Source organism: Prionailurus viverrinus, chromosome B1 (genome assembly GCF_022837055.1).
Source record: "Prionailurus viverrinus isolate Anna chromosome B1, UM_Priviv_1.0, whole genome shotgun sequence".
In the NCBI taxonomy this organism is placed as follows: Eukaryota; Metazoa; Chordata; class Mammalia; order Carnivora; family Felidae; genus Prionailurus; species Prionailurus viverrinus.
Genome location: NC_062564.1, coordinates 99,319,561 through 99,331,578, shown reverse-complemented (window position 1 = coordinate 99,331,578; position 12,018 = coordinate 99,319,561).

The window sequence follows — 12,018 nt, the reverse complement described above, 5'->3', positions numbered from 1 at the left end:
GATGTGGGGAAAATATTAGAGTTGGGCTATTGATTATAATGTTAACATTTCAAGCTAGGTACCAGAAGTGTGGTGGTGCCATTTTCAAAATAAGTTTTAAAAAGAAAAGGTTATGGGGCACCTGGGTGGCTTGGTCGGTTAAGCGTCCGACTTCGACTCAGGTCGTGATCTCACGGTCCGTGAGTTCGAGCCCCGTGTCGGGCTCTGTGCTGACAGCTCAGAGCCTGAAGCCTGTTTCAGATTCTGTGTCTCCCTCTCTCTCTGCCCCTCCCCTGTTCATGCTCTGTCCCTCTCTGTCTCAAAAATAAAAATTAAAAAAAATAATAAAAAAAAGTAAAAAGAAAAGGTTATATGAGGAACTGTTTTGCATTTTATGAAAAATAAATTTCTCTATTATTGAGATTGGAAAGAAATTTAGTTAAATTAAGATATTTTCAACAAAACTATCTAATTTTTGACTAGTAAATGTAAACACTGTTGTCAATGTTTCCTTTACCTATAATGAAAAAACATAATAAAGATGGTGTAACCTTTAAAGTTGTCATGTTTTGGGGCACCTGGGTGACTCAGTCGGTTCAGCATCCGACTTTGGTTCAGGTCATGATCTCACTGCTCATGAGTTCAAGCCCGGAGCTGGGCTCTGTGCTGACAGCTCAGAGCCTGGAGCAGGCTTTGGAATCTGTCTCCATCTCTCTGCCCCTACCCCGCACATGATCTGTCTTTCTCTCTCTCTAATATAAATACAAAACATTAAAACATTAAAAAAAAATAAAGTTGTCAAGTTTTAATCATCACAAAGTACAATTTAAATGTCTTATAGTTTTGTCAATTATACATCAATAATGGCGAAAAAAATTAAAAAAATAAAGGTGTCATTTGTTAAATGACTGAGTTGTGGGCAAACATATTTGTTTATTAATCTATGAAACATATATATATATATATATTTTTTAAATTCTGCTCTGTTGTCATTCAAAAATATGTAAAGTGAATGGAATTCAATTCAAAATAGGAAGAATAATTTCTTATTCTCAGGTCCCAGGAAATGTTAGGAGCTATGTTCCATGTTAATTATTTCAGTGAGAAAAGTAAAAATAAACAGGCCACTCTTTTAACACCATGTTTTATTATAGTAAATAGAATTATCTGCAACATTTCCCAGTTTCTTTTTTCTTCTCTGACTTTTCCATCTGTTATTTTTTATGTTTCACACCTGCTGAGTCTGTGGAAACTAGAGAAATCAACTTCTTTTTGGCAAATATGCATATTTAAACATTGCTTTGTTCTGAAACTAATATAAATTGAAAATGTTACTTCAGATTTTATATGGTCACTAATTTGCAGAAAAGAGAAACTATCTCAATAATATAAAATAAATTACTCATCTTGACTGGAACAAAATAACATTTGGTACTGCCTTTAGTATGTGTGTATTAGTTGATTCACTTTATAAATTTGTTTATGGTTAAAATGGGTAAAATATAGATCCACCTTAATAAATTACATTTATGTTTATTTTCTTTTTTTAAATTTTTTTAGTTTGTTTTTGAGAGAGACAGAGCATGAGCAGGGGAGGAGCAGACACAGAATCTGAAGTAGGCTCCAGGCTCTGAGCTGTCAGTACAGAGTCCAATGTGGAGTTCGAACCCAGGGACTATGAGATCATGACTTAACCCAAAGTCAGATATTTAACTAACTGAGCCACCCAGGTGGCCCTTTGCTTATTTTCTTAATTTTCTTAATAAGAATATTGTGTTAAACTTCCTACTGTTCAACAATGGAATATATATATATATATATATATATATATATATATATATATATGTCAGAGAAGATGAAGATTAATGGGAGCCATACCTGCTTTTGGAAGGCTTGTGAGAAAGTTCAGAGAAGTGTTTAATGACTAAATTAATAAACTGTATGCCAAAGGGGTACAAGCTGAGAAATATAACAATAAAAATGTGTAGCATCTTTAAAGCCAGAGAAGTTTCAACAGAGGAGAATAGTCTTGAGGTTGAGGAAATGTAGTAGAAGTAATGCCATGCGGTGCTCAAACCATCTTCATTGCCTTTCCCCCTCCCCACATAAGAAAGAATTCATTTTCCAGATTCCTTACACCCAATGAGTCTATGTGACTAGATCTGGCAATGACATGTGAGCTGGAGTCATTTAGGCCACTTGCCTTTAAAAGTCCTACTGGATCTCTGTCCATGTTCCTTCTTTTCCTCGACAGATGGATGTGAAGTCTAATATAGTCGGTAACAAAATATAGGGAACCTGGATCCCTAAGCCAGTACAAAGAGGATTGCTTTCTAGTAGAATCATTCTATTTGATTAGAGCAATAAAGCAAGCAAGTAATAAATCTATAATGCGTTAAGGCACCAAGTTTTGGTTAGAGCCATTATCAATTTGTATCTTAACTGTAATTTGTTAGTTATTTATTTATGTAATTTCTTTTTCTTCTTTTTAAAGCTTATTTATTTATCTTGAGATACAGAGAGAGAGTGCACACACAAGAAGGGGAGGGACAAAGAGAGAGGGAGATAGAAAATCCCAAGCAGGCTCTGCACTCTCAATGTGGAGCCTGACTCAGGGCTTGATCTCATGAACCATGAGATCATGACCTGAGCCAAAATCAAGAGTTGGATGATTACTGACTAAGCCATTTATAATAAGAAATATATGTATATATTTGGTATATATATATATATATATACACACACACACACACACACACACACACACATTTGGTTTCTGGCACAGGGCTCCTAAAACCTTTAAAGTTTCCTGAGTGTTAAGAATGACAAATTTGTATTTTCTTGTGTTAACAATATGACTTTTGGACCATATCACAGAATGGGGACAGGTTGCCAGGAGAACTAACCATGTGATTAGAGGGTTGGAACCTCCAGTCCCATCCCCCTGACTGGGAGGAGAGAGGGGTTTAAGACTGAGTCCAATTTCCAGCAGTCAGTGATTTAATCAATCATGTCTGTGTAATTAAGCCTCCATAAGAACTCAAAAGGATGGAGTTCAGAGCACTTCTGGGTTGATGGTGGTACTTCATGGGTTGTACATCTAGAAAGGCCATTGAACCTCTAGACTTTTCTCCATGCGTTGTGCCATGTATCTCTTGAAGCTGGCTATTCTGGAGTTATATCTTTTTATAATAGCTAGTGATCCATCCAGTAAGTAAAATTTTTCTTTGAGTTCTGTCACTTGCTCTAGCAAATTAATAGAACTCAGAAGAGAGTTTTGGAAACCTCTGAATATGCCGGTTGGTCAGAAGCACAGGTAACAACCTAGGCTAGCAGCTGGAATCTTGAAGAGGTGGGGTGGTGGGGCAGACGTGTAGGATGGAACACTTAAATTGTGGAATCTTTGCTATCTCCAGGTACATAGTGTCAGAATTGAATAATAGGACAATCAGTTGGCATCTGGAGTATTGTTGGTGTGGAGGGAACAGCCCCCCACATACACACAGGTTGGATTTGGGTCTCAGAACTTTTTACTGACTAATATAGTAAGTGATTCCCTAGTGGGAGAGATACAAGGGAATTGAGTCAGGAAGGAGTTTGATAATGGAACCAATGGGATTTGGTATTTCAGAGACATTTAAAGCAATTGAAGCATAGGTATTAGAAGGTGAGGGAGAAACAGTAAAGGACCCCCAAACTGAGAAGGCACTTTCACACCAGAAAACAAAACAGTCAACTCCATACAGTTTAGAGTTTTATTCATGGTATCTTACTGACAGGGGTGATCGGGGGGGCAAAGCTCCAAGCCAGCTGCACAGATATTTCCCACAAAGTTCAGACCTTAGTCCACACTTTTTAGAGAGCAAAGAATGTGGAGAAGGGCACTGTAGTGAGATCAAAGGGGTTTGCTTGCACCTCAAGGGGTTTTCAGCTAACCTTTTTTTTTTTTTTTTTAGATCTTGTGGCCATACCTGCACATCTGGAAAAGGAAAGTCCATGTTATCTCTAATGGATTCATATAAGGCCAAAGCATCCAGTCTTGACTGGCATTTCTAACATATGTGTATTAACCTCCGAGGGGATTGGAACACCTAGCCTCAAGACAGGTCATCAATGAACATGGACAAGATGGAGGGCCAAAGATGGATTCAGAATTGTCAGCACTCCTAGAATAGGATAGAAGAAGCAGTAGTAATATTAGTAGTAGTAGCTTAAAACAACAGATATTTATTTTCTCACAGTTCTGGAGGCTAGCTATCGAAAATCAAGGTGCTGCTGGTGGGGCCATGGTCTCTCTGCAGGCTCTAGGGGAAAATCTGTTCCATGCTTTTCTCTTAGCTTCTCACGTAGCTAGCAATCTTTGGTATTCCTTTATTATAGCACATTTTAAATGATTGCATATGCTTTGATAATGAATTTGGGTATGTGCTATTGTTTCAATGTTTGTTGTCTCCTTAAAATTAAGATGTTGAAATCCGAATGCCCAGTTTGATGATATTAGGAGGTGGGGTCTTTTGAGAGATGCTTTAGGTCGTGAGGATAGATCCCTCATGTATGGAATTAGTGCCCTTTTAAGAGGCTAGAGAGCTTGCTTGCCCCTTCACCCTAGGAGCCCACAGTGAGAGAGCACTGCTATGAAACAGGAAGAGGGCCTTTTCCAGAAAAGGCTGTCATGCTGGCACCTCGATCTTGGACTTCCACCCTCCAGAGCTGTGAGAAATAAACTTCTGTTGTTTATAAGCCACCCTGTCTGTGATGTTTTGTTATAGTAACACAAATGGACTAAGAAATCATGAAAGTAAATTGGAGACAACTGATTTTTAAATGGGGGCCGAAAGTACTGTCAAATTGATTTTTTTTCTTTTTATTTTATTTTACTTTTTTTTTACCCCCCCTCTCCCATGCACCCATCCCCTTTTAAAGAATTTTACAATGATTTTGAGTGCAGAGTAGACAGGAATACAAAACCACTAGTGATGACAGACAAAAGACAATGTATTTTAAAGATACCTGTGCTCTATGGGGCACCTTGGGTGGCTCAGTCAAATATCTGACTTCAGCTCAGGTCATGATCTTCTTGTGGTTCGTGGGTTTGAGCCCCACATCGGCCTCTGTACTGACAGCTCAGACCCTAGAGCTGCTTCTGATTCTGTGTCTCTCTCTTTCTCCCCCACTTACACTCTGTCTCTCTCTCAAAAATAAATAAACATTATGGGGCACTTGGGTGGCTCAGTCGGTTAAGCAGCTGACTTCGGCTCAGGTCATGATCTCACGGTCCGTGAGTTCAAGCCCCGCGTCGGGCTCTGTGCTGACAGCTCAGAGCCTGGAGCCTGTTTCAGATTCTGTGTCTCCCTCTCTCTGACCCTCCCCCGTTCATGCTATGTCTCTGTCTGTCTCAAAAGTTAATAAACGTTAAAAAAAAATTAAAAAAAAATAAACATTAAAGAAAATAATTAGCAAGAATATGTGATTGATTAGAAATAAAGGAAGAATAAAGGCCAGAGTCAAACATAAGTACAAATATTCTAGTTTAGGATAACTAAAACTAGGACTTTTTTTTTTTTTTTTTGCAAGGGGAAGATGCTAGTAGAAATTGGGGATATTTGACTTGTGGATTTGTGATAACTGTGGCATATTTGGGAAGAGATTGAAAGATGGAAATAAAAGTCAATAGAGAATTTGACACCAAAATATGAGATTACCCATGAAGAGTATATAAGAGTATACTCATGAAGCATACTTCATGAGTATACCCATGAAGAGTATATAAAAGTCAAACTTTTAGGGGTTCATAGGCCTTCTGAGACACCAAACAAATTTATAGACTATCTTCCTTGAAAAATAAATGCTGTAATCAAGAGTATTCATAGACTCTCTGAAATTTTTTTTTAATTTTTTTTAATGTTTTATTTATTTTTGAGACAGAGAGAGACAGAGCATGAGCATGGGAGGGGCAGAGCGAGAGGGGCAGAGCGAGAGGGAGACACGGAATCCGAAGCAGACTTCAGGCTCTGAGCTGTCAGCACAGAGCCTGATGCGGGGCTCGAACTCACAAACCACGAGATCATGACCTGAGCCGAAGTCAGACGCTTAACTGACTGAGCCACCCAGGCACCCCTGAAATCTTTCTAACATGGAACTCAAGTTTAAACAACAACAACAACAACAACAACAACAACAACAAGGGAGTCTGGGTGGCTCAGTTGGTTGAGCACTTGATCTTGGTTTCTGCTCAGGTCATGATCCCAGGGTCATGGGATCAAGCCCTGTGTTGGGCTCCATGTTGAGCAAGGAGCCTACTTGAGAGTCTTGAGAGTCTCTCTCTCTCTCTAAAATAAAAATATAAATATAATTAAAAATAAATAGAAATATTTTTTTAAAAAAAACATGAAAACTGAAAGCATGGAAAAAATAACACAAAAACACATATGAATAATTTCTAAGAAGCTGAGAAAATAGAATTTAGGATTGCTGATGGTGTTAAATGCTACAGAAAGTCCACATAGAAAGATAGTTAAACTAGATTCAATTAGTGTCTTAGGAAAAGACTTTCTTTTTATTTTTCTCAATTGACTACACTGTTTCCCAGATAATACTTTACAAGCCATCTGAATATTGACACGGGGCTACAGTGTGCTGAGTGCTGAATAGGAACAGAGTGTCTGTAAGAGTAGACCATCTTCTCAGAATTACCTTTAGTGATAGAAAAGTGAAAAATGAGTTAAAGAATAAAATCCAGTGTCAGTGACTAATCATTGACAGGAGTGACATCACTAGGGCGAGGTCCTGGAGAACTTTGGAGAGGATGTGCTCTAGACCACACGTAGAAGGAAACCCTTGCAGAAGAACTAAAGATAGATGCTGCCACACAGACAGGAAAGCCCTATGTGCATGAGGAAGATCCCGGTCACTGCATCTGATGGCCTCGGTTTCTTCTGCAAAGAAGACACTCATCGTTCTGATTTTGTACACAGATCAAACCCAAGGCAATTTTTCTGGTCAGCATTTCACTCCCACTATAAACTTACTTGCTTTTCACATCCTGAGTGTCAATTGTGAGAAGAGATGTAAGCACCATCTGTGCTTCCAAATCCTCAAATTTCTTCAATGTCACAAAAGATATATTCCAGAGTTTTTTTTTTTGTTGTTGGTTTTTTTTTTTTTTCTGGCAGTATAAGTCATAAAGAAACTTAGTAGGTGACAAGATTGATACATTTTGCAGTTTCCCTTGTCTTGGTTGGTTTGGGCTGCTCTAATGAAGTACCAGACACCAGGTGGCTTATCAACAATGGAAATTTATTTCTCACCCTTTAGGAGCTGGAAGTGCAAGACCAGGACACCACCATGGTCACGTCCTGCTTGGAAGTTTCTTCCAGGTTCAGACTGACAACTTCTTGTTACCCCCTCACATGGCAGAAAGAGAGTGAGCTAGTTTTCTGGCTCTTTTTATAAGGACAACAGTCCTAATCATGAGGGCTCCATCCTCATAACATCTTACCTCTCAAAGGTCCCACCTGCAAGTACCATCGCATAGGGGATTAGATTTCATGACATCATCATCATTTTTCAGGGACACAAACATTCTGTCCACAATACCTTGTCACAGGGAGTTGTACTAGGAGAATACCAAAGATCTTAATTATTCACAGTAGGTTTATATGTGGTGTCAAAGACAAAATCAGACACTAGTTAAAGAGATAAGGACAGATTTGGATCAGTAATATACTATTGCCATGGGAAAAAGAATCCAGCTTGATCTATCTCAACTTCAATTTGTAAAGAGGAGACCGGGGGTTCTAAAGGGAGAATGAGAGAATGGTGGCGGTGGTGAGCAGAGACTCTGTAGAGTCAGGGAGTTGAAAGATTACAAAAAGTATGAAGGGGCAGATGGTCAATGTAGAACCCATCTGGCTTTGTTTTGTGGACTGATGCTTATCAAAGGTAGCTCCTACCCTCCCGAGAGACTGGAACCCTGGAGCCCTCATCTTCAGGTGTTGGCTGGAACAAACTGAATTCTTTAGGCAGCCTCCAGTTTTCTCTGGTAGGCATTTTAAAGGCAGCTAGGGTTATCCTAGGGATGTGGCCTTGAGTTGTCAGAAACAATGTTATTGTTCTGTTCAAGACTTTAGAGGCTAAAGCTGAGGACTGGTCAAGAGAGGGCTGAGAGGAACCTGGCCAGAGTATGGTTGAGGAGAAAATCTTTGTCAATGGTTATGCCCGGTTTGATCAGTGAGAAATAGCCACTATTAATTAATACCTATGTTTTACATTCAATGCCAATAACAAGACATCCATACTGGCTAGCCAAACTATTCAGTGTTCCTGTTTCTTTTAAAAATTCTGTCATGTCTTTTGTCTTGTCTGTAGTTTAGAATTAAATCCTTAATATCTGATTGTACCCTCCTCTTGCTACTTTTATAGACTTTTTGTCTTAATTTTTTTGATAATATAATCGATCCTCTCTTGAAGTTCTTTATTTATTTTAATAAGTTAAAAGGTATGACCAATTTTCATGAAGAGGAGAATAATTGGAGATAACCACAGATAGGAAGAAATAGTAATACGAGGTCAGTAGGCAGAGAACAAGAGGTAACTAACATTCCCTGAGTAGCAGCCACGTGCTAGGTGCTGTGAAAGCTGTTCTGTAAATTGTTTTCTGTGCTTCTAATAACTTAATATCACACACACAAAAAAACCCTAACATTCAGAAATGTTTGATAATCTGTCAAAAATTACACAGCTTATAAACAGTGAATATTTACTTTTAACTCCTATTTTCTTCTTCCCCTGCAGTTCCAATTTATTTTTCTGCCTCCCAAATACTATTCCACAGTCTGCCTTAGTTTTCAGATTCCCTTTGTCCACAGAGAACTGAAAGATATGATATTTGCCTGATGAATTGAGAGAGTCATGTGTTATAGTAAGGGAAGCGTTTGGGCTTCTTCCTCATTATCAAATTTAGATGCCTCATCTGAAAAGGGAAAGGTAGGTAGACAGACATTTCCCCTAATATTTTGTCAATAGCACATGCACTGAGATACTTACCATTATGTTCTCTTCTGTACATATTTCTGACTACATAGCTTTGTTTTTTTTTTTTTTTTTTTTTAATTTTTTTTTTTCAACGTTTATTTATTTTTGGGACAGAGAGAGACAGAGCATGAACGGGGGAGGGGCAGAGAGAGAGTGAGACACAGAATCGGAAACAGGCTCCAGGCTCTGAGCCATTAGTCCAGAGCTCGACGCGGGGCTCGAACTCACGGACCGCGAGATCGTGACCTGGCTGAAGTCGGACGCTTAGCCGACTGCGCCACCCAGGCGCCCCTCTGACTACATAGCTTTGATTTAATCATATATTGATGTTGTTTTCCCCCAACATCATAACATTAAGATTTAAGAGAAAATAATAAACATAACAGAATTTAGATCTAGAACTTACTCCACACTCTATACTTCGAATAGGTAACTACTTCCAAACTATCAGCTTTTCAGCTTGTTAAAAGTTAAATTGCTCATATGATTCTCATTTGTATAGGAAAAATTTGAAAGTACTCCCTTTTATTATCCTTGGGAAAAAGCCTAAGTAGTTCTCAAACTGAATAATAACTGCAGAACTATTTGTTTTGGAATCGAGCTTAAATCAACAAATATTTATTGAATACCTATATTGGGAAAGCGGTGTGATTACCATTTAGAAGGTGGTGGCCCACTCTGAAATTTCACTTGAAGTTCTCTGATGTCTAGCTTTATCATCTATTTCCAAGTCTAGATAGGAGCAGCTGGATATTACAAAGTGAGAATCATCTTTTATCCCCGTCAAGGTTTCAGGAGAAAAAGTTCTCAGATTGCATTTGGGAATTACATAGCAACATCCATCATGGGCCACTAAGTGTGCAGTGAGCGCTTGATAATATTGTTTTCTAACCTAAGCACGCACTCAACAGGGAATGCCGCAGATGTGAAGGACACATTGGCATCCAACTCTCCCCAATGTTTGCGTTTATTCTTCCACCGCTTATGCATTTTCCATGTAGCTCAGCCGCCAAGTCTCACACCTAAAGGGTCAATCCTTCACTATATGTAGTCTAAGTGAAATTCCACATCTACTTCCTAACTGATGCCTATACCAAGGGGATTTCCAGCCATTTGGAAAAAAGGAAAAAAAAAAAAAGCTAGGGGGTAGACGTATCATTTGGTACTGTCTCACTTACAAATTACTCATGCAGACTTGTGCGAATTTCCCTCACTTGCTAATGACCAGTGCAGATCTCCTCAACTGGTTGTCACAAGCTTTTCATTCATTATATGATCCATGTTAATGACTACAGTATTTGTGAAAAGGGAACACAGAACACAAGTCTTTAAAACCAGAAGGTTTTTTTTTTTCCCCAGCATTGCTAGATGTTTCTGTGAGGACAATTTCCTGCTGTCACTACAGTGAATTGTTAGGAAAATGATCCCAAGTTAAAATAGCTTGGATAGTCAGTGCAAATCCACAAAGCCACCTGGCACTGACTTTGCCTCAGTCCCCTGAAAGAAATTAGAAGGGAGATGTAAATCCAGTAGCAACATAACACTGAGGAAAGCAAGCTACAAAGGAAAAGCTCTCTTTCCACTTTATTATTGTTATACTTTAAGAGGTATTTTTTTAAGTTTATTTATTTTTGAGAGAGAGAGAGGGAGAGAGCAGGTGAGGGGCAGAGACAGAGGGAGACACAGAATCCAAAGCAGGTTCCAGGCTCTGAGCTGTCAGCACAGAGCCCGATGCAGGTTTCAAACTCCATGAGATCATGACCTGAGCCAAACTGAGCCACCCAGGCACCCCTATGCTTTCAGAGTTCTTGTGAAAAGACACCAATCTTGCTGCTCTGCCTTGGGTTTCGGTCACACTTTGGGCAAGCTCAGTGGTTTGTGTGTGTCAGTGATCCATTTTACTTGTAAATGCTTTTGTTTATCCAAAAAATCACACATTATACACCAGAGAATAAGAGAAAACCTTATGGGAGGCCTATTTACAATAATAATAATAATTAGATACTCCATTCATATTATCTTTTGAGCTTCTTTAGGGGTGGATGAATTTCTACACCAAATCTCTGAAGACATATTTAAGTTACTGAATACAAAAAGAGTTGCAACAACAAAAAGCGAGAAAGAAAGATGATTGGTGACTGAGCTATTACAGCCAGGCATTAGGTTGTGCATTCGGCAGGCATTTTCTCATGAAGTCATAGATACTAGGACTCACTGATATAGCTTGTGAGTGGCTGGGAAAACTAACAATTAAAAATTCTTTTACTTAGTATGGCAGCTGGAGGTAGGTACAGGGAAGTCCAAAGGGATGAAATGTTAGAAGGCTAATAACTCATTTCCTTCCTTATTAATTTTTTTCCATAAAGATAAAGAAAGGAGAAAAGAGCATAGAGAATGAAGAAAAATAAATCATTTGCCATACATTTTTAAAATACTTTGCTGATTAACCTATACTATCGAAGGGAGGAGCTGAGTGCTTACTCCCATTAGTTCTTGGCTTTACTGAATTGTATGTTAAATGGGAAAAGTTCCGTATCTTACCCCATTTCTATTTGTTCTTGAATGAGATGGAGATATGGTCAGCCTAAGCTTGGTTTTTTGTCTTGCTTTGTTTACGTTTTTGCTTGTTCATTGGTCTTATTTTTAACAGATCATGCCTTAAGATTTAGAGGGTTGAATTATTTTAATAGAGTCTAAAATATTATTATGTATTAATTTTGGAACTTTGCTGTGAACATTCTGCAATAGTACTCATGTCACTTTAATCCCCCTAATTGTCTCTTCTGCTTTCCATATTTCATTTTTGACAAGTACCTGTTAAGTACATTTTTCAGGGAATTATTTACTAATTCAGGATTCTCCCTTCTTTGGACGATTTCAGAGAGTACCTGCAACCTAGATGAGAGTAAAAACCAAAGTTTTCTCTGATCTTGACCATGAAATAATCCTCCAGATCTGGTAATTTTTGCTTATACCACAGGTCACGTGTTTTCAAAAACAATGTCT